The sequence below is a fragment of the Anser brachyrhynchus genome (assembly GCF_964034855.1).
Source record: "Anser brachyrhynchus genome assembly, chromosome: 1".
In the NCBI taxonomy this organism is placed as follows: Eukaryota; Metazoa; Chordata; class Aves; order Anseriformes; family Anatidae; genus Anser; species Anser brachyrhynchus.
This window is the reverse complement of record NC_137694.1, coordinates 177,493,362-177,501,055: the sequence shown is the minus strand read 5'-3', so window position 1 is coordinate 177,501,055 and position 7,694 is coordinate 177,493,362.

Sequence of the window (7,694 nt, the reverse complement as noted above, 5' to 3'; positions counted from 1 at the left end):
GGGGGGGGTGTTGTTCTACTCCTTGTTCCAGACTTCCAGGCTGGGAATCTGAGTACTCCATGGGTAAGTGATCTGGCTAGTAAAAACAGATGTAAAGAAGGCATTAAGAACCTCAGCCATTTTCTAATCCTCAGTAGTCATGTTCCCCGCTGCATCCAGTAAAGGATGGAGATTAATGGAGACATCTTGTCTCCATTTAAAAACAGGAAGAAAAACTAATGGTGCAAACTGTCAATGATCAAAAGTCTTGTTTAGGGCAAAGAAGGAAACATCCTGTATATACCGTCACTAATTTATTGTTAGTAAAATTGAAATCTTAGCAGTCTAATCCAAGAATCATAATTATTACAGAAAAAGAAAGAACACATCTATAGAGAAAAGGTCTCAATAAAATATCATAATTTATATTTGTGGGGTCTCCAGTGTTAGTCTGTGCCCAAGCCTTACTATCCTGTAGCTACTCTTCCTTATGTCATGTGCTGTGTTCCCACTTCTCAAGACCTCTGCTATTGCACCAGGCCTCTATTTCTCTACACTATTATTATGTTAGCTCATAAAATGTTGGTGGTATTGTTTAAAAATAAACAAAAGGAAACCAAAATAGCTATAGCCACCAGATCAAATAGAAAATAAATAAATAAATAAATAAATAAATAAATAAATAAATAAATAAATAAAGTTACTATAACAGCTAAACCAAGATAAACACAAATGGGGGAAGATAAACAAAAGATCAGACAGAGCAGGTCTGACAAGCCTTAGTCCTGAGACTGTGCAAGCTCAGTATAATGCCTGTGGCTTGTTACTAGCAATGGAAATGCCATATTTCAAGCTACAGGCTAATAAAACATAGGTTTCTGTTTCAAGTACCAAAGCATATTCTGCCTCTCCTCCAGCTGTGTATTTTAGATGCCCTAGGATGTCTGAAAATGGAGATTTGGAGGACAGTCAGAATAAGGTCATTTACAGTTTCGATATAGAACAAGAAGGATGTTGATCTGTTAGAGAGGATCCAGAGGAGGGCCACAAGGATGGTCAGAGGGCTGGAGTATCTGTCCTATGAAGAAAGGCTGAGAGAACCGGAGATGTTCAGTCTAAAGAGGAGAAAGCTCCAGGGTGACCTCATTGCAGCTTTTCTGTACTTACGGGGGTCTTATAAAAAAGACGGAGAACAACTTTTTCTCGGGTAGGTAATGTCAGGACAAGGAAGAATGGTTTTAAACTAAAAGAGGGGAGACTTAGAACAAATGTTAGGAGAAAATTCTTCACTGTGAGGATGGTGAGATTGCCCAGAGAGGCTGTGGATGCCCCATACCTGAAGATGTTCAAAACTAGGTTGGACGAGGTCCTTGGCAAGCTGATCTAGAGATGGCATTCCTGCTCACGGCAGAGGGGGTGGAACTAGATGAAATCTAAGGTACATTCCAACCCAAACCATTCTACAAGTCAATGATACAGTAGATCCATGTTCTGGAGATCCCTGGCTTCAGACCAGGAAGAGTTCCTTAAGGCAGCTAGGATGGCATAAAGTGCTTATGTTAAAACCTTCATATGTATAATCTATGAGGAAAGAAAACTCTTCTGAGATGGGAATTACTCCCATCTAGAGATAAACTTATTGTGAGGAAATTGCTTACAACAGCATGTTCTCTGTTGATTATAGCGGTCGAATACACAGCTAACTTGGACTTGGACACCTAATTTTAAGACAGCAAACTTAAATGAGAAGAAATAACTATTCCTTGCTTCAATTGCAGCAAAGGATTCTGAGAAGTTCTTGATTATGTGTTATCTCCACTACTATTCCAATCCTTCAGAGTAAGACACTTTTCTATTTCTGAAGTCACATAGTCGTGCTAAACCAGCAAGATGTTAACGCAGCACAGCACCATGCTAATAAGTCTACTGGTCTTCAATTTGTTCCAGAAATAGGCTTTATGCCATGTTGAGTACTGTCTGTATAACATACCCTCTCTTTTTAAATCTAACATCTCGCTTGCTTACATTTTTCTTTTAAACATAAAACAAAAGTGTGAAATGCAGACTTTAACTGTCACACCTCTTAATTAATTTTCCTTTTTCATGCTTTGTAAAACAACTGTTTCAGTCCTACCTCCCTCCTGTTCCTCACTTCAAAGAGCTTCTCTTCTTAGAAAATAAGTTTTTAGGTAGGTGGGCTAGCTGAACTAAAGCATACTGTATGGGTTGAAAATAATGACATTCAAAGAACTTCCTCTATAATCATGCCTAAATGGCTGATCAGGGAGTATATATGGAGGGGAACTGATTAAATAATGAAAGCTATCCTTCAGCTAGTATAGTTAGCTGAACTGAGTAAGTCTTAAGTTATTCTTTTTGAGTTCAGCAAAAGTGCTGTTCTAGAGAACTTGCATCAAAGATCACCATGCTTTTTGGGCTCTCTGAAGTCCATTTATTGTGTTACGGTTTTGAATTGCTTGCTAACTCTCTTTTTACCGTAATAAGGATGAATTCTGATTGCCCTAAAGAAAGGCTTGAGTAGGTTGTTAAATTGGTGTTATGGGATGGTGAATTCCTGTCCTCAGGGACATATATAAGCTTTAAAATAAAAAAGAAAAAAAATACATTTGATGTCTGCAAGACATATTTTGAGTGTCTTGAAGATTCTCACTGCAATAATTAATTGCATCTTATATAATAGCCAAGTGACTAGTTTCTCTCCTGCACTAGTTATTTTTTTATTTTTTTATATTTTTTATTTTGTATTTTGTATTATGTATTATTTATTTATTTATTTTATTTTATTATTTTATTTGTTTTGTTTTATTATTTTATTTTATTTATTTTTGTAGCTTTATAACCTGAAGGAAGCCTGAGATACATAACATACAGAAATTTTGTATTAGACTATTTGTGTTCTCTGAGCAACAAGTATTGCATTCTGACAGCAGTAATGCTTCCAAAATGGTTTAATACTCCCCAATTTATTAAACAGCTCATGTTTATCATTTGCTTTATTAATCTGATACCTAAAAGAATCACCACTAGATATGCTGAATCAGTCATCCTCATCTAGCAGTGGATCTAGTACACCTAACTCTTGCCCAATTTGGGGTTTATGTGTGGAAATATATTTATGCCTCTAACAATATCTCTAACAATTAGTTAGTAGGCTCCTTCTGTGTTTTCCTGACACTGGCACTTAAGTTCAAAAGGCGTCTCCCAATTTATCTTATAAGTTTCCTGAGAAAGTAACTTCATTCTTATAACATGGGCACAAGACAAATGATTTCCACTGTAACCTAGGAGTAGATACTGGCTAGGAAGTCAGAGATATTAGGTATAGGTCTGCTTTAATCTGAAGAAGCTTGAAACTGTTTTTTTATGTCCTAAGAAAGTTCCACAATCACCTTACTGTATGATACCCTTGGTGGCATTATTACCTATTCCTCCTTTGGAAAGTAAACCATTGTGAAGTTAAGAATGCAAAAGTTCAGATGCAGAAAAAAATATTTGTATGAGATTGGAAAGGGAGAGAATGAGATTTTGGATCCACTCTTTTAAGGGTGTGTGCATAGTTTTGGGGTCCTGTTTGTTTGTTAAAGTTTTGTTTTTATTTTTATTTCTTTAAAATTAATTAATATTTTAATACTCAACATACATAAACATCAGATGGTTAATTGTCATTTAGAGGAAGTAGGATCTCTTGAGTATGAGATGAACATGATATTGGCTTATCAGAATGTGAACATTTCAGTGGAAATGGATTGTTAAAGAAAACAGAAAGGAAACACAGAAAGAGTTAACATTCTTTACTTAGCAACGCTTTGTTAATTGGGGGGGACATGGGTTAACCTCTGTGAGGGGTACAGAAGCTGTCCCTTGATAGATAATAACCAGGTCCAGATGGATCCAAAAGGGACCTTCCGTTTGCCAGAGCTTAGGCAAATGAGTGACATTGGTTGTGCCCTTGTGAAAGCATATTTAAGAAAGGAAAAAAAGAAAAAAAAATGCTGCTCAACAGCACTTAGGAGAGGGGAGTGAGAAAATATGAGAGAAGCAGTACTGCAGACACCAAGGTCAGTGAAAGAAGCAGAAGAGGTGCTCCATGTGCCAGAGCAGAAGTTCCCCCTGCAACCCATGGGTCCCATGGCGGAGCAGAGCTCCACACTGCAGCCTGTGGAGGAGCCCCTGGTGGAGCAGGTGGATGTGGCCTGGAGGAGGCTGTGTCCTGTGGAGGGGCCCCTGCAGGCTCCAGGCCTTAGCTGCAGCCCATGGAAAGGAGCCCATGGTGGAGCTGAAGGTCTGGTGGGAGCTGCCACCCATGGGAGACCCATGCTAGAGCAGTCTGTTTCTGAAAGACTGCCTTCCATGGTATGGTCCCATATTGGAGTTCTTGAAGAGTGGGAGGGAACCCATTTTGGAGCAGGGGAAGAGAGTGATCATGAAGAAGCAGCAGAGACAAAGTATTATGGACTGACTGTATCCACCATTCCCTGTTCCCCTGTGCCACCTGAGAGCAGGAGGTGGAATAGGCTGTTTGGGAGGAAGGTGGTTTTAGTTTCTCACAGCTCTAGTGCGTTAGTAATGGGCAAAAAATTATATTAATCTCCCTTATGCTGAATCTGTTTTGCCCATGAGAATAATTGATGAGCAATCTTCTTGTGCTTATTTCAAACATTGACCCTTTGTCAGTTTTTTCTCCTCTTCCTTTGAGGAGGGGGAGTGAGAAAGCAACATGGCGGAGTTCAGCTGCCCATCAGGGTGAAACCACCACAAACACACTCAGTATGAGGAAATAATGGGAAGAACTGGAAGCGTTGGTCCTTTCCCAGAGTTATGATATCATTAGTATTATTGAGACTTGGTGGAATGAGTCCCACAACTGGAGTGCTGGGATGAAGAGCTATTGCTTGTCCAGGGGAGATAGTCAGGGCAGGTAAGGCAGGGGTGTTGTGCTGTACATAAGGGAGAGATTAGGCTTGCCATCAGGGATGACTCAGTAGAGAGACTCTGGGTGAGGATTAAGGAGATGGACAGCAAAGCACATATCCTTGTGGGTGTCTACTATCAACTGCCCACCCAGGGTGATGGCACAAGTGAACTATGAGTCAGAGCAGAGGGGGAGAGTCACCTCCACCCTGCTGGCCACACTTTCTGGACAGCAAGTGCACATTGCTGGCTCATATTGAGCTGCTTCTCATCAACCAACAGCTCTAGGTCCTTCTCCTCAGAGCTGCTCTCAATTCATCCTCTTCCCAGCCTGTATTTGTGCTTGGGATTTCCCTGACTCAGATGCACGACCTTGCACTTGGCTTTGTTGAACTTCATGAGATTTGCACAGGACCACCTCTGAAGCCTGTCAAAGTCCCTCTGGATGCTCATATAGTCCCCCATAATGCTGTGAACACCAGCTATTTCACTGCAGGGTCCCCACAGAAACTTTACCAGAAATTAAACCAGCAAAAGTGGGTGTAGGTAGACTTTCCCTCTGCATCAGAAATATAAATATTGCTGAAGGTGAAATACAGTGAGTGGAGAATTATTTGAATGATATAAAACCAGTTCAAGTTTTGAAACACAGTTCAGAGTTTTCCTTTCAATATGAGAGTGCATGCTTACTGTCCAAACTTCAGCTTAATGACGTCCAGCTGAAAGCAGCATATGCTCTGAATATGTCAGGGTTTAAAACACAACAAAGAAGTGTGTCTTTAAATGTTGATCTCTAACGTAAAATAAAATGAAAAGCAGTAAAATGAAAAGTAATAAAATAAATAAAATAAAATAAAATAAAATAAAATAAAATAAAATAAAATAAAATAAAATAAAATAAAATAAAATAAAATAAAAAGTAAATTGAAGTTCAATACTTATCCAAATGAACAACAAATGCCAGCTGTCATAGGCATGGATGTTTTCTGTTTAGCTCTGTGCTATTCAAGAAAAGCAATGTTGCAAAATAGTGTATTGCCTTCGGTGAACTAACAGTTTGTTTATTTTTTCTGCTTCATTCTATTTTCATCTCTTTATATTAAAGTTTGACAGGGTCCCACAGACTTCATTATATGTCCATAAGTATGTGTAGGAGTCCTACTGCAACAAAAATAAATTTATTTCATCTACAAATATAGTTTAAAAATAATAGTCATCTGTGTTTTCTTTAAAGTGATTAGACTTGCTTGTCTGTTTTAATTTTGAGGTACTGTACATACAGTGCTACAGAGACTCGATTGTCTCTTAATATTAGCAGGCTTCACCACCTGAAGATTTTCTCTTGAATGCAATCAAACATCTGAGCTGGATCCATGAATTCCACTTTTAGGTTATGTGTCCTCTAACTCCAGTATCTAAGCAAGTTTCTAACACCTTCTGCTAGCAGAATAAGTAGTTTTAATAAGTGGTTAAAAAATAAATAAACAAATAATAATTAAAAAAAAGCTTAGCTTAAAACTGTAAAATATTCACAGTTAAGCTGCTGTGATCTACTTCCTCAAACACAAATACAAATACTTACTTCTGTAAGCAAGACAGTTGAAGGTTGTGATACAAAGTTTGTAGAGAAAGATAACATCCTTTATTAGACAGAATGAGTGGAAAATAATAATAATAATAAATTATTAATAATTATATTTTTATATTATTATATATAGATTAGATTAATGATTATATAATTTATTATTATTATTATTATTATTATTATTATTATTATTATTAATTATTCGCAAAATGAGTGATGTACAATTCAGTTGCATACCACCTGCTAACCAAAGCCCAGCCACTCCACAAGTAGTGCTACAGCCCCTCCCTCCAACTCCCTCCAGTTCTATTGTTCAGAATAATGTCATGTGGCATGGAATATCCCTTTGGCCAAGGCCAATTTCAGTCAGCCTTTATTTCCTAGCTTGGCAGAAGAGGACCTGATAGGACACCAAGCTGAAAATGAGCCAGCAATGTGCCCTCGCTGTAAGGAAGGCCAATGGTATTAACTTTCTAATACCAGAAGGTCAAGGGTGGTGGTGATCCTTCCTCTCTATTCTGCACTGTTGAGACCACAACTGGAGTACTGTGTCCAGTTTTGGGCTCCATAGTACAAGAGAGACTGGAAGCTCTGGAGAGAGTCCACGTGTGAATTGGATAGCAGAGGTCAACTAAGATGATTAAGGGACTGGAGCACCTCACCTATGAGGGAAAGCTGAGAGGGTTGGGATTTTTCAGCCTAGAGAACAGAAGGCTCATGAGGGCTTTCATTAATGTGCAAATACCTGAAGGGAGGGTGTAAAGAAAATGGAGCCAGGCCCATTTCAGGGATGCCCAGTGACAGGACAGGAGACAGCGGGCACAAACTGAAACACAGCAGGTTCTGTCTAAACATCAGGAAACAGTTCTTTACTGTGCAAGTGATGTAACACTTGAACAGGTTGCCCAGAGAGATTGTAGAATCTCCCTCCTTGGAGATCTTCAAAAGCTGTCTGGACATGGTCCTGGGCAAGTGGCTCTAGGTGACCCTGCTTGGGCAGGGGGGAACAAGCAGGGTCACCTAGACGGAGATAGGACCAAATGACCTCCAAAGATTCCTTTGAACTTCAACCATTCTGTGATTCTGTGATCTAAGACCAGGATAAATAGAATATTGTCATCCACTTTTAGGTAGCTTGAAAGAGATTATGTAAATTTGCCATAAAATATTGTTATCAGTAGTACAAAATGGATTTAAG